Genomic DNA, 24228 nt, shown 5'->3' with positions numbered 1-24228 from the left:
TTTTTTTTTTTTTTTTTTTTTTTTTTTTTATTATTTCGCTAGGATTGAGATATGAAATGATGCTTCTCAAAATATTTTGACTCACTCACGTTCAATGTTTAATTATTTTCTCTCTCAAATATATTTAAAGTTTCGACAAGAATGTAAATACTAAGTCTATTTGAGCGATTGAAAAAAGATATCAAAAGATTGGAGGTAGTTAAACGTGTTAGAGTCTATTAGATCTCAGTGCGCTTTGATTGTATCGCGGGATATGGATATCTAGGGTTAACAAAGAGCTCCCTTTAGTTCGGAGCCCTTTGGCTTTGTCCTATGCTGGATCGTAATACTGGGGCATCGTGAATTAATCTTCACGATTGCACTCTATTGTCTTATCTGCACAGAACGATGTCGAATGCGAAACGTTAATTTCGATCTTTCCAACTACACGTGTCGAACTAAGGCCGCGTTGTTTCGGAAAATTGCCAATGTCGTCTGCAGTACAAAGAACACATTTTTCGACCAATATTTACGTGATATTTGAAAAATATAGAGTTGCAATTTGCCTTGCAAAAGGATGCTCGAGTAATTGTACGTTGAATAATTTCAAGAAAATGGATACGTAATTTTATCAACAATATATATATTTAATGGATACATAAATTTCTTTACAAAATATTTCTTTAGTTCTTTTAATTTCATTACGAATAATTGCAAATTTAAAGAAAATTCAGCAAAATTAGTCTAAATATTTATAATATCGTTACTTGACAAAAGCTCGATATTCCCTGTTTCTAATTTCACAAATATTAAGACTTCAAACAGTACCTCTTAATTAATATCTAATGATAAAATTTTCTCAAGAATAGATTTTGGGAAGACGCCACTTTGTTATATGGCCCTACTGACTTTGTGCAAAAGCGTATGGTAAACAGTTGCGCAATTATCGACAGAGAACATGTTCGCGTTAATGTCAATTGGAAAAGATAATACGAAAAGATAATATGAAAAGATCGTAAAACATGCTTTTTGTAATATTTGATATGCTAGTAGCTAAGATCTGTACTTCGATGCTTACGAGTAAACGATGTACAGTTTCGATCAGTGTTTCTTGGCGGTCATATGGCTGATATAGATTATAATTTGTAATATCCTTATATGCGTAAAAATTAAGTATTCCTCTTGTGGATAAGATGACAGTAAATGCAAAACAATTTTTCCTACTTGAAACCGTCGTTAAAACGATTTTATGAATGAAATTTAAATATTTTATAATTCGAAATATTTCAAATTAATGAAATGCTGTTTAAACGAATAAAAGTATGTCCAACTTACTTCCTAAATTACTCTCTTTCCTTAATTTATCGTATATTTTTATTTGTTTTTACAGCTTAAACTCTTGATTATGGGCTGTAAATAAATAAAATATGTAAGTTTTACATTGCATTACATTATTTAATTGTTTGTGACATCTTCTCCCATAGGAGATGGCATTTTATCCGTATATATATATAGGGAGAAGATGCCACTTTTACGAGATACGACATCAATTTTTTCCAATAATGCGGAATATTAAGAGAATATTAATATTAAATTTGTAAATTTGTGTAAATAAAGAAAGGTCTCTAGAATACGAGTAATATTTTTTCGTAATTTAATTTAATAACATTAAGAAGTTATTCAAGAATAAAGGCTTAAGTGTGGCATCTTCTCCCCCGCCGATCATCTTATATTACGACGATCTTACCACGGAAAATATTATTGGGAAGGTATTGCGAACGAAAACCGATCTCCCCTGCACGTGCCTTTGTATAGATACATATTCACACATATTCACATGCAAGATTACTCATATACATAGGTGCATTCCCGTGCATTGTGTGCGTTACGTCTCTATTCTCTATAGACATTCTTTGATCGGACTGTTTGAACTTTGACTGCGAGAAAGATGATGCGGGACTGATTACGACCACACTGGGCGAACGGTGAAACGTAAAGGAGGAGGGAACAGAAGACTTTGAGTTGCCGCTACAAAAGAACAGCAGAAAACAATTGTACACCGAGTGTACGCAATGTCAATGTGGGAGTAGGAAATCGAAAACTCGAGCGCGAACGTTGCCTCGCGTGCGAGCGATCTTCGTGAGAATTCAGCGGGAAATACAGGATAGGTTTTTTTTTCCGTTGAGGTACAGCGCACCAAAATAATTGGATAACAGGTTTTGAACCTGAATCTGGTGAGCTCGTCTTGTTAAAAGCTTGAAATATTGAGCGCAATTTAACATGCGCGATGCGCATCATAATGTAATCATTTATCGTTTTTAGACGTGAAAATTCTACATTCATTTCAAAAATGTAGAGTTGAATTAGTAGAATTAAAGCTTAATTGAGTAGAATTATATATATATAAATGTTGAATTTGAAACATATCAGCGTTTTTACGATATCCGTACAAGAGTCACGTAAACGGGCAATGAATAGAAATGCCAAAAATTAAAGACGTAATACGCACGTGAAACGCATTTATATTGCGATGTAATTAAATATGCTAATTAGTCAATTGTTTAATCGTCTGCAAAAATTGCCACCACAATTAATTGTAAATGCGATCCCGGAATGACCCTTGGTTTTTTTACGTTCTAATAAAACAGGCTTGAGCCGCTAAAAGGATTACTCGTTAGGAAAAATGCGTAACGAAACAATTGGTGTGTAATGAACTCGTTTACCGTTTACATTTCGCACTAAGTGACGTACCGTTAAAACAACATTATGCGAAACACCGGAGGACGCTAATGCTCACCGGTATAAAGATCACATAGATGCTAGTGGCACGCATCCGTAGCCATGCGTGAAAGGGGTTCTTGTACTATACTCGTATATATCCTGCAGGAACGGAATCAAGAACGGTACAGTCACAACCAACAGTGAGGAAGCCAGCCTGTTATTGATATCCGTGTAAATCTTTGCCCCGGTGTAAAATGTGTCCCGATGAGAGAGCGCGGTATTATGCAAAGTGTGTTTTACTGTCGAATTAGCGATAGATCGCAAAGTTTGCTCAATGAAATCAAAGAAAAACAAGAAGAAATTGGAGCGAAACGTTAACAGCATTTTACGAGCATATTTCCGCCTGAATCTCGATAAGGTTAAACTATCAATTCTGTAAACTTTCTATCGTAAACTTTTGCGATATCGGATTTATTATTTTATAAACTTGTTTCAAAATATTACATTATAAGTTATCTATAGTATATAGGATACATTCCATTATCCTGATAAACTTGTTACGCTTACTCATGCGAAGTTTGCAAATTTTCACATATTCCATTTTTCGAGTAACTTTAAAATCGCGTTTAAGAGAGAGAGAGAGAGAGAGAGAGGCTTAACGTGATAATCGCGCTTACCGTTTGAATAATGCGACCGCGAAATTTCCATCGAGGACTGTACGACGTATGATTCTCCACGGACTGTCTGTGGGCGACAGCTGAGATCTCTGCCTCGGTCACGGCCCGTTCCATTTCAAACTCTTTTTCCCCCCTTTCCCCCCCCCCCTCCCCCCCTGCCCACCGTGTGAGTCCTCCTCCTGGAAAAGCTCGAAGCACGCGGCGTGCTCAAACGAATGGGCTCCCACGGGGGGAGGGGGGGGGGTGCATGGTTTATTGCGCTCAAATCGCGCGCGAGTGTTTTGTGATTTAAACAAACGGCGCGCGTGTTCGAGAACCGATGAATGGTCTCGAGACTTACCGAGGAGCTTACCTGACGTTGCCGAATTTCAAGGGGATGTTTGACGCGAGAACAAAGCGCGAAAGGCCTCCAATTACAGGTGCTAGGAAATTCACAGATTATAAGCTTTATATACAATAATGGGTAGCGAGGACACACACACACACACACACATACGGAGAAGAATACGACTTCCCTTGTTTTATTATATAAAGTTTGAATGGGTGGCGAGAAATATTTAACATTACTACACATACTTCATTCATGCAATTTGATGGCGGTAGCGGCGACGCGAATGCATTATTCGTCTACGTATGCTAACGTTTGCTGGACTTTAAAACGCGTGCGCCGCACTTGTGATATATAGCATATCCGATACATAAATGTGTAAAACTCGACTCAGTGCTATACTTTCCGATAATCGGACTTTCTGCCGTGAAATGCGCGTGCAGTCGATCGCACCCTGTTGCTTTTAACGGATTAAATGGAATACACGGTATATTCCCATCATCTTCACTATATCAAATTTAGATGACAGATTCTTTGTCAAGAACTGGAAATCGAAATATATTGACACAGTAATTTCAGTATTAATGTAATTATGAAAATATTTAACGGTAAAAATTAAACGACGATTGTCGTCGCTGAATGTAATATCAAAAAATTTGAAAAATAATTCAGTTCTCTCGTAATTCTACTAAAAGTAACTACACACACAACGTGACGAAAAAATGTTATTTCCCATTAATAATTTAATAATTTGATGTTTCTTCGTTAGTGATTTTCTCGCGTGTATATACATTTATCGCTTACATTTTCTATATGTCTAATTACAGATTTCCTTGCGAGCTTACGAGTTTTACGAGGAGTATCGTATATATTGTGTATATATCGTGTATTGTCATTCAGGAAAATACTATTCTAGGTATAATTACTCGCTAACACGGGTGTTAATGAATGCGCGAACGGCAGCGGTCAATGCGGCGACGCGTCAGTACAGGACCAAAACCTAATCACGCACGTTCACGGAATTACATTCGGCTTAGAGACAACTGCGTTAAATGGAAATTGCACGCTACCGAAACTAGCAATCGCGATTGGTCCCATTGTTTCAATTGCGCACAGGCATTTTGGATAACTGCCGCTCGCTCGCAAGCAGCGAGGGCCAATGTATCGTGAATTTATCGATGTAGATATCTGGATCGTGCAGCCGAAATAGTTTTTCGCGATCTATCGATTAAACTATTTAGATATCGTTCATCGACGAACGATACTGTCGTCCTGACGTTCTCGTCACTCCACTCCTGGATTGAACGAACCCGCGAGCGAAAAGTAAAAGGCAGTCGTCGAGCCCGCAATAGCGCGATATTTTTACCACGCTGGACAGCGGTTCGTTAACACCCGTTCGTTCGACGGATGTTTAGATTTACGAGCCGGCACCCATGTTCACGAATCGTTCATAAATCATGAAAATGAAATCGGTCGAATCTATCTTTCTGACTCTTTTCGACACGTATTCCGTGTATCAATGTTACAACGTAGTTCGCAATCATCGGACTTGGTCACTTTTTCTACCTTTATCATGTGCAAACGAAATTTACATATTATTAATTGTAATTAATATTTTACACAATAATGATCACAGTGAATACGTCGCGAGGTTTTTCGATATCACTTGATTGCGCGAGCGAAACAAAGAGAATTTATATATAATTTTGTTCGATATTAATATAATAGCTCGATGCTTAAATTAATAAATTAATTTATTGATTCAACGTAAAAAGATTCGTTGCATTATTAATTATTGAGATGATAAAAAAGAATGAACGGGGGGAGGGGGAGCTTAGATCGATTTGCCTTTAGTCTGAAATTCATTGTCCATGCCGGGTCGCTAATATCGGTAGAAATTGGCAGAGGTTGCAAAGACTGTTGAACAGATTCTGGCATCGGTTAGGTTCGTTGACAAATTGTCCATTGTATCGTTCTGCGGTGTACGACGATTGGAAGCCTGCGTGTTAGTCGCGTTTACACGCGAAATTCCGGATGCGACTATCTCGTCGAAACACAAAAGCGAGATGTTGCCAACAGAATTGCATCAGGATAGCTTTAAAGAGGGGAGAACGATCGTCGATACAGGACATTACGAGTAGATAGAATTTCTCAATAAATTTCTGTTTCTATAACCTCATAGGTCTATTTTCATTATAACTGAATGGAAATTATAATCAACAATGTTTTTTTCATTTATAAAAAGTAGAAACGAAGAATAGCTGTACATTTGTAACGATATTAGGGAGTTTTTGCAATAGCATGGATTCAAATACGGTTAAGTCAAATACGCGCTAAAGTCAAGTTATTCTTTTCTTAATTAGTTATTAAGAGGAAGATAACGTAACCTTAGCGTTCACCGTATCTAGGTAAACGTTATTGCAAAAACTCCCTATTTATGCCTGTCCGTTAAATATAATTGTCGCTAAAAAATTCTGTGTGTATTTTTCCGCGATTAACGATAATGTATGTTATCGTTGTTCGATGACAAATTATGAACTTTAATCTTCCGCGTTTTTGTTCGTACATTAATACCGATGATGTTGTAATTTAAATTTGTTATTTAATGATTATAAATAATTTTGATAAAAATACAACTGATGTGACAGCTTCGTTACAGAAAGCTTTTTCGGCACTACTCGATAAAATTTAATTCGATTTTATTTAATCGAAACATTGAAGATAAATAGAGTCGACATTTTAAGACCGTCATTTTAGAAAATTTGAAATATTTTTTAATTTTTTATTTATAGACAAATAAATATTCGCTTGTAAAAATAGAATAAAAATTGGAATACAAATTGAAATAAAAATTCTCCCATTCATTTTATAATTTTCAAACTATACAACAAATTTAATAACAAAAATTTAATTTTATTCGTGCCTATTTTAAAATTTACGTTTGTAAAGAAATCTGTTCTTAATCATTTATGTTACAGAAATACGAAGTATCTTTTAATCGAAATACTTAACAAATTGATATACAATACCGTCGTTTTTTTTTTATTTCTGAAAAGATCACGTTTCCGTTTACGGATGGAAATTAGGTAATTTTTTTCTTCAAAGCTCTGCTTTTATCTTAATTAAACGTCATTACGCGAGCATAACTAGCAAACCACTGGTGGACCCGCGAGTGTCACATTGCTTTTTTTCTCCTCTGAAGTCGTATTACCGTTTCGTTGGTCTCAGTGAAGAGAGGCTGCACTGGAAACTTCGTGTATACTGCGTGGCAGTAGCCGTTGCTGCTTCAGTACTGCACAGTTACGTTCCTTTTGCCGTAAAATTAGTTACGTGACGCTCATTTACGTATGTTAATCGCGTAGCACATTACTGTACATTCAACGTTATAATTTCGGCTAAATTATGGGACAAATTTTTCGAGTAGAAAAAATATTATTTTTATCGTAACAAATAGTTTAAGCTATTTTATCCTATCGCTTGCGATCGATTATTCCATTCCTGGATGGCTATTCGTAGAATTGCATTTCGTTACAGAGACAATTTTGAACGACTTCTCTCTCTCTCTCTCTCTTTGAAGTACCATTTTAATTTTACAAGATCGCTAGCGCGTACACGTTGTCTCGCGCGGGAAATTGCTCCAGAATCTGGAATTGAAATTTACATCGTTATGAATCATTGCCGTGGAAAATGTATGACTCACTGGGCGCGATAATATACCGCCATCGTATTAGACGCGAAAGGCGAACCTCAAAAGGTCTCCCCGTAACGTACGGTACTATACGGACTCCCTGAAGTGCTAATACTCGTAGATATATATCAGCGTCTCCGCAATCGCTGACTTTTCGTAAATTTCGTCTTTGATTACGACGGAGGCCTATCTGTAAACAGTGTTACCCTTTTCTTTTTACTTTCTTTTTTTTTTATAGGTACGCCCAAGAAACTGTCCGAGGGGAATTATATGATTTTATTCGATTTCATCTGATTACAAATAATTCTTTTTTCACTACATACGTGAAGTGATTTGGTAAAAAGTACGATTTTATTTGATATTATACAATTTCTCGCGGTTGCGTATGTAATTATCGGATTATACATATATAGAGATTTCATATTTTATAATGATTTTGAGAACTCTGTCCCACGATTACATTAAGAATTACATTAAGTGGTAACCCCCTCGAGAGAGAGAGAGCCGCTGTAAATAACGCACAGTTGAGTTATGTCTGCGTTCCAATGAAAATTTCTACTTTGTGTAGCGGCGATTTGTCATATCAGTCCGACCATCGCGTGCTAAAAAGCGATTGCTTGCAAAGAAATTAGAGATCGAAGTCGACAACTCCTTTCTCTCGTCCATCTGCCGTCGTCTTTCTTTCCTTGTCGTCTCTTGCTGACTGGACGTAAGAAGCTCGCTTCTCTTTTGCCTTTAATGACTGTTTTCTGACTCCCGACGACCCAACTTTCGGCATCACTTTCCGCTGTCCGTCGCAGAGCATTTCCTTTACTGTTTCGTCGACAGTCGAGTGAAATATCCTTTTCTTAATGATTTACGGACGTGAATAGCGCATGTTGATGTTGTTGAATAGAAACAACTGTGAGTACACTGGAGTATAACGCAACCTCAGCGTTTTCTCTACCAATGTTTTTACACGAAACTTTATAAAAATTTATTATCTCGTTATATTTATTATTTATGTAATCGCAAGCTCCTTCATTTTTACCGTTTTAAAGAGTATTCTAAAAGTTAAGACATCTGTTTTTATTTAAGAAGGAATATATGTGCCAAGATTATACGAGTATGCTATATTTAAAGATAGATTTGTTCAAGCTCTTATTTTATAAAAATATCTTTCGCTCCTATTTCATAAAAATATCTTTCGTTAAGAACATCTCCTTTTTTTCGTTAATATAGTCTAATATACACTTGTAAGAAATTCTTCGTAGAAGTACGCTGTAAGATAAAAGGAATATAATTTAATTACTTTAATTACTACAGCTGTAGTTATAGTATTATTACAGAGCTTAGTCTACAGAGCAAGTCTCAATTTTCTCTAAAAAGTCAATTGTTTCTTCAAATTTGTGTTCTCTTCCGAAGGAAGAGAAGAAGAAAAAGAAGAAGAAGAAGAAGAAGAAGAAGAAGAAGAAAGATTGACGTATTTTGCTCGACTCAAGTTTCCTTTCAACAACTATATTAATTTTTAATTCTTTAAAAATAAATTAATCTCGTTTGATTTAAAAAGTGGAATATAAATTGGTCAGATTCTAATTTAAGTACTCGCGTGTACTAATTGAATACATCGCAGATTGTATGCAATTACAAGAATCTGAGATATTTTAGATTCACCGGACTCTCCCCTGTATTTACCGACCTCGTACATCCATCACGTGTTTACGATCATATCGACGTATATCGTCGATTATGCTAACAGGAGGCTGCTCGCGGTGCATCGAGCATGCTTTCGTGCTTTATCTTCCATTAATCATCTCGTCTCTCGGTTGTGAAACGTACTCGGCCGATATTGCTGCCAGAATTAAATTCGATGGGGCTCTAAGTGCTGGCCGTTCGCACAAGCGTGCCGTGAGATTAGTAGAATACATAGCATCGAAATATAACGTTCGCCGTGTTGGATTCCCGCTTGCTGGAGAAAACGTGATCTGCATTTTTGATAAATTGTAAATGTACATACGTATATACGTACGAGTACGTACGTGTGAAGCAAGATACGGTCGATGCGATGTTACTGCGGTCTCGTGTATGAGGCAGTGCAGTTCTGCGGCGATATATCGGATATCCGGCCGCGAACGTTCGATAGATTTGTAGGCGCTGTAAAGTGTCCGCCGCTAATTAAACGTCGCCACGCGCCGCCTGCTTCTGCCGATGCGTACACATTTGTATCGATGCGCTACACGATGCGTTTTTTTCATTGGCATCCATGTGCTACTATTCATTCGCGTTGTTTTCGATTATACGGTAATGAGCGCGCGCAAATGATCGTTGGGGTGGAAACTTATTTATAGCTTGTGCACTAAATTCGCGTGAAAAGTCGTTTTCATCGAAAGAGACGGTACGTGTTTGCCCCCACTTTGTAAATTGCGAGTAAAAAAGTGTCAACGTTTACTAGAATCAGTGAGCAATTGATGATCCTATTTTCCTTGAAGGAGAAAGCTTCAATGTCTGATTGGGTGGAGTTCCGAAAAAGTGAACCCTTCGGTTTTATCATCGATCGGTACTGTATTTTGGTGTGCTGATTACAAATATCATCATGAAAATTACCCACAAGGTCATTTTGACGGTCATTTGCCACGTAATCTGGCTAAGCGTCACTACTCAGTATGCTTGTCAGGAATGTGAAAAAGATTGTATTTTAAATATTTGACAATTTGGCAATTTTCATTATCATATTCGTAATCAGGGCATCAAAATACAGTAGTATGTCAATCGACAAGAAAATCGGGGAGTTTACCTTTTCAGAACTCAGATCCTTCGATTTCGTTACCTTTAAAGTCTCTGATATTGCAATATTAAAGGCTTGAAAGATAACACGCACCATAAAACAACAATATTAACAAAACGATTCTTTCGTTGCTTTATAGTGCACGTATGCAGTACAATTAGTCCCCTATTGCTTCGAATGCTCCCTCATGGTATGCACAAGTGAAGGGAAAGCTAGACAGAGGGGAACATGGACGAGCGGCGACTTCTCCCCTAAATCAAAGAACAGAACATTATTTCGGCGGGCGGCCGAGTTAAATGCAGTTTCCATTTCGATTCTCGAAACACCATCTCGTGCATAACGAAGGGCTAAGAAAGCGATCGCGTATAATCGAGGTGCAGAGAAAAGGGAAGTAATACAGGGGGAGAAAAGCAGACGCTTATGCCGCCGAAATCCAAAGCGATTGGGTGCAATAAGCGAAACAATAGTGCTTACGAACACGCTAACTTCGCACGCCCTACAACTTCCTCTCTTTCTCTCTCTCTCTCTCTCTCTCTCTCTCTCTCTCTCGCCCCGGTCGCTTGGCCCGGCTTCCTTATCTCTACCGGCACTGGAGTTATTTAAACTCCCGTATCTCTGCCAGTCTACCCCCTTGCAATTCCGCCCGTCTCCTTCCGCCCTCTTGGTATTCCTAGTCGTTTCTGTGAGGAAGCGGTGGTTAGAACACGACACTCGTTAGTTTAAAATGGTGGTTCCAATCCCTCTTGTGTCCGGACGATGGCTAATGATTACAGTTGACCGCGCTAAGTCGCGACTGTCTATGATGTTGCTTGTTGAGAGAGAGAGAGAGAGAGAGAGAGAGAGAGAGAGAGAGAGAGATTGTTTAAAAAAATCCAAAATTTTTAATATAGTTGTCTTGATGAAACGTGTGCTATAGAAAATAAATTTTTAACTCGTCTGACTTTGTCGTCGTAACATTTTGTTACGCGTATCGAAAATTAAAAAAATGCAATTTTTTAACTTTTATTACGTTTTTGCATTTTATTACGAGAGTTTCATGAGTGTCAGTAAACAAGCTAATTTTATTTCTTACCTGTTCACTTCTTATTTATTTTTTTCCAAATCTTCGTAATGGACGTGTGTAATTTCGTCTGATGGGGTTTTCAAATCTTCCAGTGGTTTTTAATTCATTATTACATTTCAACTAATCACATTAGTCGCGTGTATAATATTTGTATAGCTTTGTGGAATTAGAATATTAATCCTGGAATTAAAAATGTAATATGTATATCCCTTTTCGTAAATTATAACATGTATTACTGTAAAATACACTTATTTCGTTTCTTAAATGAAAAAAAAAAAAAATAAAAAAAAATAAATAAAAACACTATTGAAACGGATATAATCCAAAATAAGTTTAATTAAATTATTTAAAATTTTTTATCATAAATTTAGTTTTCAGAATAATCAGTTTTTTTGTCCATACGCTCGGAGAATTATTGTTGACTATCCATAATTGTAGCGTAAAATCTCAGATTACCTGACAGTTTAGACTTTATTGAGAGTTTAGACTATTCAGAGACGGATTATCGCGTTTGTTAATGCGCCGCATTCTACCGTGTCGTTGGCATCCCGATGTACGTGTATAATACGCCGGTTTACGACGTGTTTATTAGAGTGGCTTGTGGAGCGCAGTTCTCGCGTACTGCAATACCAGCTCGTATTCTGCATAAGCTGACAATTGCCGTAGCGGCAGGTGACAACCGGTCATCGCGCGGTTCCATCGGCCTACGAGAACCGCGTGCCGCCTCGTCGCTTCGTCCCGCGTACAATCAACATCCTCCTCCCGAAAGCACATATCCGTACACGACGAAATTTATGGCGTTATCCGTCACACGCAACGCGTGGTCGGCTCGCTAATTTTCAATCCAATTCTCGAATCATACCGTGCTCTCGTCATCGAAGATCATTCCAGCCATCGAAGCAATTTTGTCCGAAACTACGAGATTTCGTATATACGGAGATAATTCCGTTGAATTTTACATCTGGAATTATATTCGCGCGATATATTAATGCGAAAAATGCAGAAAACTTTGGAGTGATTTTACATGTATTATTGACGATAGAGAGAGATCTCATATTTTCCATTGTTCGCTTCGAAGGAGAATTTCCCGAGCGAACGAATATTTCGCTAGAGCGAGCAATGTTGACGACGAAGTTTGCAAAGACGTTAACGAGAGGCGACCATGCGAGCGTTTACCGAGATGGTGGTTGGTTCTTTTGTCATTTTCGAGGATTCTTAACAACGCGGACGCGCCGTAACTTTCTATTCTGAGTCGTTTCGCAAAAATTTACAGCAAAACGCACAAGCGCGATTACCCAGTAACGCTGCCCGATGACGATAGAGTCGCGTTAAACTATCGATTTTTCCGACGAACTGAGCGACGACGACCAATGGCGCGCACACTTTCCGTAGTTTAACGGAAATCGAAGGTGAAGGATAATGGAAGGGAAGCAACTAGTCGTCGTCCACGAATTGCGCCGCGCTCTCGGGCTCTTCCCACCTCCGTTTAATGGCGGGGCTTCCACGCTTCTTTCCGTGAGAAATTGAAATCCACGATGCTCGATCTTGAGGTCGGGAGGACGGCGGCGATTCGCGTTACTGCACCTATCCTACGTAATTCCGGCGCTTCTTCTTTCACTTAAACCGATCTCGGTCGGGGCGGCGTTCGTGAATTCAGGTCGACGAACGTGGGTGGGGGTGGAGGTGCCGCCGTGAAAAGGATGCGAAACCGTTTGTTCTCACCGAAGGTTGATGCCTTCATTAGAATGTACGATGAAGCCGAACAGCAGAACGGAAGAATTGCGCGCAATTACCGAGAATCTTACGGAGCTATTTCTCACGGAATAGAATGAGAAGCGGTAAAACGTATCGAGAAGGTATATATCTCGATCTATATATGTTCCTCTTTTTTTTTTTTTTTTTTTTTTTATTATAAAGGTTCGCCGATATTTTTTCTACTCTGACGTTTTCTCGTTGCCGATATTCCTTTTTTTTTTTATTAGTTCACTTGCAATTTTTTTTGCATGCTGGATTTCAATGCGAATCTAAAAATTTACACTGAATTAAAATAATAAAAAAAAAAAAAAATAAAAAAAAAATAGCTTAGAGTCAATTTAAAAAAAATATTCCGTAATTTGAAGTGAGAATTACTCGTAGGTGTACCACTGCAATAGAATATTTCAAAACTGCGCATATACGAAACTTTTTGAATGGATAGAGATGTTGCAAGAGAGAAACAATTTGCACAGTATATTTTTAAATGTTTTATTATATTCTGGGAACAACACTTTTTCGGTATTGCTACTAGTCTTACTTAATTTGATTATAAAAACTGAGAAATGATTTTTTAAAATTGATTTTTTAAATGCACTTTTATCTCGATAAATTGCCAAAAAGCGGAATTGTTGGGATAGATGGAAAAAATGAACTTTTATAACTGTGCACGCGGTATTCCTACGTAGACAAGCGTAACGGTTTATGCTTCTCATTTTGATTGGATCGGATTTCACTATACGAGCGATCCTCGAGGGTATATATTTGTTGGAAATTACGGTGGCGCGGCCACCCGTTCCTTCCGTATCGCGGTCGACGTTAAGTCTGCTAGAAATAAATGCAAATGAAGCCGTTGTTGGCGGTCTTGTTACCCGTTAAAGGGTCGTAGGTAGGTTACGCTACTCGTGGGTCGGAGGGAGCGTTCACTGTTCACGGAAATAGCAAATCTGCACTTCTTGGCACCGTGTGCGGCACTTTTGCCTTCGTTCCCTGCTTTCGTTCGCTGTCTGCGGTACGAGAGTGCGTACAACGTGCAGTGGATTAGCGAGCAAAATGCTGGATCGTTCCCCAAGAAGTTTCCCCGAGAACACGGCGCGTACTTCATCCCGACATCCCGACATCCGACACGGTGCTCCGAGTCGGTGCCGAGTCGCAATTAAATTACGTGGAGCCATTAACCATTTACAACGCAGTGCGAAGAAACCGATTTCGCGGGCGAATGGACGCGTACGGGACCGACTGTGAGTATCTTCGGAATTCGTTTTGGCATCCAGTTCCAAGCAAGCTCAGAGCTGTCTCTTGGAACTGAAATTGACGGTCGACCGCGAGCGAAGTTTAATACAAGTTCGTTCGATCCAAGTTCCTCACTTTATTGTTAAGCTCTCAGCGGCTTTGCGTAAACGCCAACGGTACAGCGTTTCCGTCTATTGCTATTATCGCGTGTGTTATCCGGCTACACGGCGGCGGATATTCCGGCGTTAAACATCCGCGCCGCGCCGCGCCGCGCGCTTTTGTCGAAACTTGAAATCGCACATGGGACGATCGCATCGCGCAGAGTTACACGTAGTTGCGTTACCGAAATTGACAGAGATTTCGGAATGGCATCTCGTCAGGATAACGGTGTCCAGATTGCCTTTCTCGTATCGAACATTACAATTCGATAACCTAAATGTACGCGTGGTTGCGTTAGTCCGTATCCCATTGGATAGGTAGGTAGGTATAGCTACAGCGGACTGTGAGTGGACGCAGTTTCCCTGTTCAGAAGCTGAGCTGCACGGCGTGCAATGTCCGATCCAATCTGCGTGTGTATGGGCTACGGCTAACGTACGCCAACCAGGTCTAACCATCCTAGTGTACGTAGCATCGCCATTCCCTTCGATCTACATGCACGCATCGGCAGTGCAAAGCCCAATGTAACTAGCACGCGTGTGGATACAGCCGACCGAGAACGCTGTGTTCAGCGGCATGGGATGCCCGGTCGGGATGCCCGGTCGGCCCCGGAAGCCTCGCCAAAGGCGACAAGGGATGTCCGCTGCCCAAATTGCCATCCTTGCTTACACAAGCTACTCTTTCGAGCCCTGAAGCTGACTGAAGCGCAGAATGCGCACAATTTATTCGATATTTCTCCATTATTTTTTTACCCTTCGTTCATTCATTTTCTTATTTCTTTTATTCTCTACTTTAGTATTATTGTTATTACTATTATTATTATTATTAGATACAGAGAAATGTATTATATTCTTTTTAAATTTTTTATATTCCAAACTTTTTTAAGGAAAGTGTACAAAAGGAGGATGGTTATATATTGTACATGTGTAAGCTACATATTTTTCACGTAGGTACTGTGCATTCAAAAATAAAGAATGTAATAATGTTAGAACGGTGGAATATTTTCAAATTGAATAGGTGTTCATGGGTTATATTCAGAACGCACTTGTCACGATTACACTTATAACGTTAGTGCGCATTTAACACACTCAGTTCACGTATATAGAATTTCAAAAGAAAAAAATGCGCATTTATCGCATTAAAAGCACATTCTAAATACGTATACCTTTTGTGATCCATCTTTCTTTGAAAGTAATCGCACAAGCCAATTTTGTATTTAATCGAGGCGATTTGAGTCAAACAAAATGGTTATGGATAGTGTGACTGTTGTTGCAGTATATCGGATAGAATGTTTGATTAGTTTCATTCGCCCGGCAAATGTCAAAGCTGCAAAATTCTCTCAAATGGTGTTTGGTAAATCGATCTCGCGAATCTCTACGAACGAAGGATTTTTAACAATGTAGTTGTGATTTGCGCTTGGGCGTTCGTTTTCGGTATCGTTGAATCATGTTGTCGAAACTCCGATTTATTGTCCATGAATTTTCCGTTTGGTGATTCAAGAAATGCGAGATTTATGGTCACAACCTGAAAATAGCCACACTAGTGAATAAAGTTGTGCGGCAGTATGCAATAAATTGTATTAATCAATTGCATTGGTTGGCTCGCGGAAAAACAAATGTTTGAAAATTTATCATTTCCCCTAATTGAATTCACGTGTCGTCTTAATTTACACGCAAGTTCAATCAAGTTCAACGCGAAATTGTAATTGTTAGAGTCTGACGCTTCGTTACTGTCGCGTTTTATATTATAAAATATCAACTTTTCTCACATTACGTGGATAATACGTTACAGACACCGATATTATATTTAGCTCGCTAAACTCATATCGGCTAGTCACGAGATTAATTATATTGTAAACCGAGCCAACTGCAGTTCGCGAACTCGCAGACTCGTTTCCGTATTTGATATGATTCCGAAGTAATACGAATCCGGGCACCGGGTGAAGCCTCGTTGTTGAATCTAGGGTAGCAATGGGAATAGTTCGTAACATTATAAGCTTTTGTTGGATGGCGTGAACTGTGAGCTAAACGCTTCTAACTCCTGTTACTAGTAACTAGTAATTAAGCGAGGCGCTGCTGTGTGAAACGACCCACCTACCTGCTTCTGTCCCTCGCACCTTTCTACGATCCTGAAGATTGCGGTGCGAAACATCCATACTCGCCTGAGCCTTATCCATGATATAAATCAGTGAAAATAAGTGATATAGAAATTTACAATGTCTTATAATCTCCAATTTCAATTTTTATATCATAAGTAATCCACTCGAGACATATTTATTTTAATACTTTTTATATTTCCATAATTTTTTAAAATGATATTTGACAATCACTGATTATTACTATTTCTAGTGTCAGGTCTTTAAAATATTCAGTATTCTTACTTAGACGAGCAATTGTAATACTTCATGTTTAAAAACATAGGCATAGAAAAGTATATATTAAGAGAAAAATTTATCGTTTCAATTAAACAATTGTTATTTGCTCCGAGCAGCTGTCATTCGAAAAAAGATGAAAACTACATTTTAATTGAGGTTCGTTCTCTCATATGCATACTGCTTACTTTTTTACGCAATTATATGCGCTTTTCGTGCAATTCTATATTACGAACATTGGATATATAATATTTAGCAAAACATCTGAGTAATATTCCGATCATGGTACATGTTGAAATTTGATATGTGGAAATTTATTAATATGGTACTTATTAAACAATATATACGTCAATTAATTATTTACATTGTTAAAGTTGTCGATACATTATAAAGAAAAAAAACCGGTACGCTTTCTAATAATATATTAAATATTCGTGAATTAAATATTCGAAATTAATTTTTTTTCTTCGAGGAAAGTCAATTGGATACTAAACTACCTGTGCTATTTTTTTAAATATTGTTTTAATTATTATTTGAGATTAATCAAAGAATAATTTTTCTTTCTTCTTATAAGTTACATAGAGTTGTTATGTAATATTGAAACTATCATTTTTTTTTATATTAAAATACATTCTTCTTAATTTAGATCTTCTAGTATTTGCTGCATGTCACTTCTAATTAATTTTGTTTGTATTGATTGTGTAATCTAATTAAAATAAGATATTCAAACGTGATAATACATCTTTTACATACGAAATGTAAATTGTAATATAATCCTTGAGGTGTAACGTTTACTGGCGCCGATATTAATAACACCTTAATTGGAAATTAGACTATGATATAAGCGTTCGACCTTCCTTTCCTGGAGCATGGGTCGCGCCATATATGGCGAAGTTAATTCCTTTAATTAATAATACAGCTTAGAGCGTAAAGACTGCAAAGCTAGACTAGCAAACGCCGAGTCGCTTTTATTCGGCGACGTAAAATTAAAACTATAAAATTATGTATAACATAATATATATAAATAATGTGCAAGTTCTTTTTTAATTTCCCTGCTTTTATGATACGTTAAAATTTAAAATTGTTCCCGAATAGGCCTTCATGATACTTACGTTGCGTTATGGTGGTCTGGATATTATCCAGACTATAACGCTATCATATAAAAAAAAATTGATACATGCAATAGCGTATAGAATTACGGATTTGAGGGATTTTTCATCGATAATGCTTCGTTGATGAGGATCCGTGTATGTTGGTACGTTTTCTCTTTCTAGGATAAAACACATTTTGCAATAATCCAGGAATAAAATGATGCCCTCGCAGATTGAAAAAGTTAGGATTTTACCTTTTATACTGTATCCAATTTGAAGTGATGTAAAGCCGTCTATTACACGGCCTCCGCGAATCACGTGACGTTTGCAAATGCATGCAAGTGCTTGGAAAACACGCAGCTTAGAACGCGAGCCTTATTCTGTCATAAGAATGATTTAGGCCATATTGATTAAGAAATTACGCGAATCTATTCCTCTCGTGCCTTTAGATTGCCTATTCGTCACTTTTAAGACTCCAGTACATGTAAATTTCATATAAATTAATATAAGAATTGTGACGTAAAAAGCGTCAATTGGCACAGAGAGAGAGCTTCGTGATAATTTTTAGATTCTTCTGAATTTTTTTAATGCATGGATGCAGGAAATGCATTGAATATAAATCTTACGAAATATCATGAGAGATGTCTAAACAGAAATAATCAAAGATATTCAATTCCGTGCGTCCTATTTCTGCCGGAGCATTTCCGTAGCGTCGATCGATTGGCTGCGAGTCGTATCGGGTTACTTTTTTAATTTAATTATGACGATATTTTCGAGTATTCCTCGTACGTACTTTGCCTTCGTTTCTTTTATCGTATTTCCAAAATGTTTTTACACGGAGGGAAAGTCCTTACAATTAGTATAATTAAATTTAACGCAAGTAAATTTGCTCATTTTATCTGTTTAAAATAATGTTGATCATTTCGTATAACTTATATAATTCAATTACATTTTTATGCAATTTAATTACACTTACATTTGAATAATTTCATTATCGAGCGATAGAATATGAAACGTAATGATTACATCGGGATTAATACATCAGGGTCCGTACGTATGATCGATAAACAATACGTTTTTTTTTTTTCGTCAGTATGTCTCCCGAATCTGTGACGAATGTTTTTTCCGCAAAAAACTAGGACAACGCCGAAAAGTTCGTTTTCGATAGCACGAATAGTATTTTCCAAAATGTTGTGCAATTTCGCGTGGCAGCGTGTACGACGGTGCCCTCTCGACGACAAGGTGATACGGGCAAAAGCGGAGCACCGTGCCGCTCATGGTGGGTAGCGGGTGGGGGGGGGGATACGAGGAGGGGGCGTCGGATACGAGGAGGGGGTTGAATGGGGTGGCGGATCTCCCGCCGCTCGCTTCACGGCGGATGGTTCACCGGACGCCCGTCGTCGGGGCGCTGCAGCCCGTCAGGACGTCAGTTCTCCATCGTATCGCGCCAGGGTCGGACCTGGATCCCATAGGCGCGCGCGCACATACACACGTACAACACACGCTCACACACATACACACACACACACACACGCACACACTCATATATCCATACGTACGTACGTACGTACGTACGCACGCACGCACGCGCGCGCGCGCGCGCGCGCGGAGCACCCTTGCGCGGATTCCAGTGAAATCCCGCGGCGGGAGTAATCGCGCGACTATGAGTGAATCGCGCTTGTCTCGGCTAATTACTACTCATCGATGATAATTGAGTAACGTGGGCACAATTAAACGCGACGTCCTCCCCCTCGTGCGATCGAGTGTTCGCGCCAAGTTCGCGCGAGTGTCAGCCGCCAGAACGCTGGCGGCTGCCGAGGGTGAATAGTGACATATTCGAGAGGTGATCCGACCGATCGGTCGCGGGTCAAGTGTCGCGAGATAACGACGGGAGAGGTATCGACGAGCTGTTTGGAAATTATCCGGGAAGGAGCACGGACGATATATATCAGGAGACGGTAAACAGAAATAATTGCAGACAGGTGGAGTGAGCGCGAGACGAGTAGTGACGGTCCGTGACGAAGGAGACAGTAGCGGCGGCGGTGCAGTAGTAGCGCGGCAGTTTCCACCGCCACGGGACTCAGTGATAGCGGATCGCGCGGTGGTCAGACCGGCTGACGGAGGGCTTCGGTGGATCAGCTGACAGAGCACGATATCCACCACATCGTGATGTAAACGCACTAGTAGCTAGAACGGAGTGTGTATATATATATATATATATATATATACGTATATATATATATATATATGTGTGTGTGTGTTGCGGCATATGTACATCCACGATAACAGCGAACATGCGAGCGCGTTTAATCGACGCACGTATGCGTAACCGTCGCGTCTCGCCACCGAGGATTCAATTAAGCCTACCACTCGAGGAAGGTCAAGCGCGCTATGCGAGCGACGGGCTAAGGGGCCCCGAGTTTTAATTAAAACTCGCCCATGGGATTCCCCATTATCGCGCGCGCTTCTCGTATTCGGGATTAATTAGCTGCGTGGGAAATAAGAGCCAGCAGCTAAGAGCTAGGTAAAAAAAGGTGATTGCCGCTAGCACGTATGTTGTCCTCGTACACGCTTGTGTGACAGTTTTGTGCGACGCATCTCAGGAGCTTCTCGAGCCCTCGTCCTCGCCGTCATGAACGAGCTTCTTCTCTGGTCGCGCTGCGGCTGGCTTGGTTAGTGATCGTGACGATTTTAACGGCGGCACTTTAATTACAAATGCACCTTTGCACCAGTGACAGATAGTGCAATTACGATTGGAGTTAAGAATCATCATTTGGAAGCTAGAGGGACGGATAGAAAAAGTAGAAAACAGCGGGCGTCCTATACTTGACGCGCTTCTGCCAACGATGTTCAAGTAGGACGATTCCTGGTGATTGGCGATAGGTAAGCGAAATCGTAACTCGCGATTTTCGTGAATTTTTTTTATATAATATATATATACGTAACATTAAACATCGCTAGAACTCGTCGCATACATGCGTACTTGCATAATATGGTAATTTCTACGAGTTTCCTTTTCCAAATTACGTAGACTGTTGCCTTAAACGTTGTGAGGTTCAATAAAAACATAAGTGTCGATGAATTCCGATATATATCCTATTGATCCTGCCAGTCCTTTTAAAACTGACTTTACACGATGAGATAGTTGATTTATATGATATTTACGAGCTGCAATTATTGTATTAATATTCTACATTGTCTCGTGTTGTTATTTGTTTAGTGCATTTAATTAGTTATAAATTACAATAACGTAATAATGCATCAATTGCTCTATTACATATTTTACTACATGATACTCGATATAATGTCGAACTTTCCTTTGTTTTTCGTCGCATTGCAACGTCAAAAGCTGCAATGTGATATTTAGTTGTCAGCTCGCGCGGGGTATGTACCTTAGACTCATCAAATATTGGTTGCAGTTAATTACATCGATCGAACGCGCGGTCATAATTCCATTAACTTCAAGTAAGTAATTTCGATTTATTCGCGTGAAATGAAGTACCATTCCGTAATGTATATACGATGTATATACACATTTCAATAGAATTGTAAACGCGTAATATCTCTTACAAAAAAATGCAAAATTAGTTTCTGCTGAAACACGTACGGATTCGGTTTGAATCGTAAAAATGTAATTTGAAATAAATGAGAAATATATGAATACGGTGCAATTAACAATAACCGCGAAAATATTGTATTCCTTGCGAATTTTATTATACGTAAAAGGTATAGAAATTAAAAAACAAAAATGCTTAACTCACGTTGCAATCGTTCTTGAAAAATAACCAGAGTTTTTCCGGTTAACAATTTCTAGCGCAATATTTACCGCACAAGTTTCACATTGTTTGGAGAAACGGGCGTTTTTGCGTTTTGCGAAGTTACGCGAGAAGTCGTGTGAATCCTCGTATCGCGTAGCGTTATCTTAACGCGTTTCTTGGCGCCTAGAAAGGTGCGGAGCAACACCTAAGACAAAAGGGCAGAGATAACCGCAAATTGGTGCGCCCGTTATCTCTAGACGCTGCGTTAATTATCTCCATTTTATAAGCATCCGCAGACGCTCATAAGATAGCAAGCAACGAGGTATCCGGACGTATCCTCGAGTATCTCATTTACGTAACACGGGGATGTGGTGAGTTGTTTCGGAGTATGTTGGCTTTGCATGAATAAACACCCCAGCCATTTCGTTTCAGCGGCGAGCCCCGAAATTACCGCCACGGCGTTACGTTACTCCGGGAGCGGTTCGAATTGAAACGCACGTAACGTGCATTTCTACTATCGCGCGCGATGTATGCTTTTCGCGAAACGGCTGTTCTTCTGCGTGCGGCCAGCGATCTTTCCGTTACGATATCGCATATATTTTACTCCGTCGGTCTTTACACACTCCAGCCCATCAACGTACATCGGACAATCCCCGCAAAATACGCTTTCGCCTAATACATTTGCATCTCGTGTGTGCGCGTTATGTTGTTCAATCATACATTTACGATACTCTCGACCGCGCTTCCCTTCCCTTCCCTTTTCCTTCCCCCCCTCAGGTCTTGTTAATAGCACTTACGCGCATTTACATTGAATTATTACCGGCTACTCGCTGGTGTGTCGCGAGATCGGTATCCTGTGCCTTCGTTTGGTCTCATCAGTGTTCACGAATGATCGATCGACATCTCGCGCAGCCAAATGATAGCGATTCCGCTGCCGTTATTGCTCATAGCAGGAATGATGTTAATGGTCGTGGTGGATGCCAGTTACGTGGCCGGCCAATAATGCTTCTCGCGCGTCCACATGCCACAAGCTATGTGGAGAGTGAAAAATGTGTTTGAGCTGTGTAAATAAACGTTATAGGGCCTGTCTGATGGGTCTCACGAAAGCGAACGCGAAGCCGCGGATCGTCCCGACGAGATACGAGCTGTCTCGCTCCGAAAAGCGCTTGAAAAATAACGCTTCCGCAATGCGTTTTACTCGCGCTAACTGCGAATAGCACAACCGTTGTTTACCGTACACCTTTTTTTTCTGATCTGGCTGGTAGATTACGTCGAGCGTAGGGTTGTGGGTTGATTTGAAAAAAAAAAAAAAAAAAAAAAAGAGAAGAATGGGGGGGCTAATTTAGTTTTTTGTTTTAAATTATCGCGATGAATTTCGCAAAGTTACGTGCGTCTAATATGTAATAATCTTGTTGTTCGATGCCGTCGTTGTGTGTTATACGCCGCTGTGGCAACGATCGCGGCTGGCTTACGTTTTCGAGAGATTACCTCGTTGGATGATGATCAGAGTTGGTTGGAATTTAAAATTAATTATCTTTCGCACAAAAGATAATATAATATATCAAAAGAATATTTATCCTCAATAACCTATATCGCTGTTCCACTCAGTGATTCAAATAATATATTTATATATTTTACAATTAATCGTTCGTTAAAGAGCATGCTGAGATGTCATTTATTGCTGATGCGAAAAATTGCGTTTCACGGAAGGATGCTATTGCCTTTTTTTATTTCTTCGAATGTCAATGATTTTTAATTCCTCTCTAAAATTTTACTTTAATTCTGAAAGTATATAGTTTCTCACGTTGTAATGAATGTTCTCCACCTCTCCTTTCCTGTGAATTTTCTTGTACGCTGGAAATTTTTTCTTTAAAACGCTATTATCTTTATCTCGAGCTCAGCGTGTGCGCTTTCGTTTCTGCAGCGCGGACATTGCAGATGATATAAATAAAAAGATCTTATCGTACGACTGTGCATAAACGAAAGCTCCACGGTGTTCCGGTTTGCTACTTTGGCTCGTACAGGTGCATCGCATACATTCGCGAAAGTGCGTTCAGTCTTTTATCTTGAAAAATGCACCGGATGCAATTTCATATTTTATACGAAAGCGTTGCGCCCGTGTTTTTTGTCCGTGCTCAAATGAAGCAACAGTTGCCTCTGTTCGTTGTTGTGTCTGATCAAGAATAGCTTAATCAAGAATGTTGATAATTCCACGTTTCTTTGCTGAAATTTCGTGAAATATACGTACTGTTCTTTTCAATATCGTCTATTCTGTTTCTGTATTATCATGAAAACCTTGCACTCTTCCTCTCTCTTTCTCTCCGAATGAAGAGAATATTTTATAGTGTAATACATGAATACATTATGAGAGAAGAAAAACAAGCAAAGTGTTCGATAATAACTTTTTAAAATACATATATTGATTAATGCATTTTATGACAACCCTTCTTGGCAACATTTTCCAATATTAATACATCTATACAATTATCTATACGCGTATATGTTTTTATGTTTTCAATTGCATAAAGAATACAGCACACTACCTCGTATCGTAGCATTGTAAAAATAAAATGGGTGAAACGTGTGATGTGGTATCGTAACTTTATTACGAAGCTGCTGCGAAAAATTCATTTTGTATTATTCATAT

General features: G+C 39.0%; 1 protein-coding gene across 2 annotated transcripts in view; it reads left to right on the top strand.

Annotated features, from left to right (window-relative positions):
- The window catches only part of LOC108750655 (tyrosine-protein phosphatase Lar-like), a 369675-nt gene that overhangs the window by 28203 nt on the left and 317244 nt on the right, over positions 1–24228 (top strand). Inside the window, exon 1 of one of the 2 annotated variants that reach the window (XM_018490283.1) lies at positions 20448–20706. The exons of the other annotated variant lie outside the window; for it this stretch is intronic. The gene's annotated coding sequence lies outside the window, so the exon portion shown is untranslated. Of the gene's footprint in view, positions 1–20447; positions 20707–24228 lie in introns of those variants that run through there. 2 annotated transcript variants of the gene reach the window in all.

The sequence above is a fragment of the Trachymyrmex septentrionalis genome, unplaced genomic scaffold (genome assembly GCF_001594115.1).
Source record: "Trachymyrmex septentrionalis isolate Tsep2-gDNA-1 unplaced genomic scaffold, Tsep1.0 scaffold37, whole genome shotgun sequence".
NCBI classification, from domain to species: domain Eukaryota; kingdom Metazoa; phylum Arthropoda; class Insecta; order Hymenoptera; family Formicidae; genus Trachymyrmex; species Trachymyrmex septentrionalis.
The sequence above is the reverse complement of the archived record's forward strand: the minus strand, read 5'-3'. Positions and strand labels throughout refer to the sequence as shown.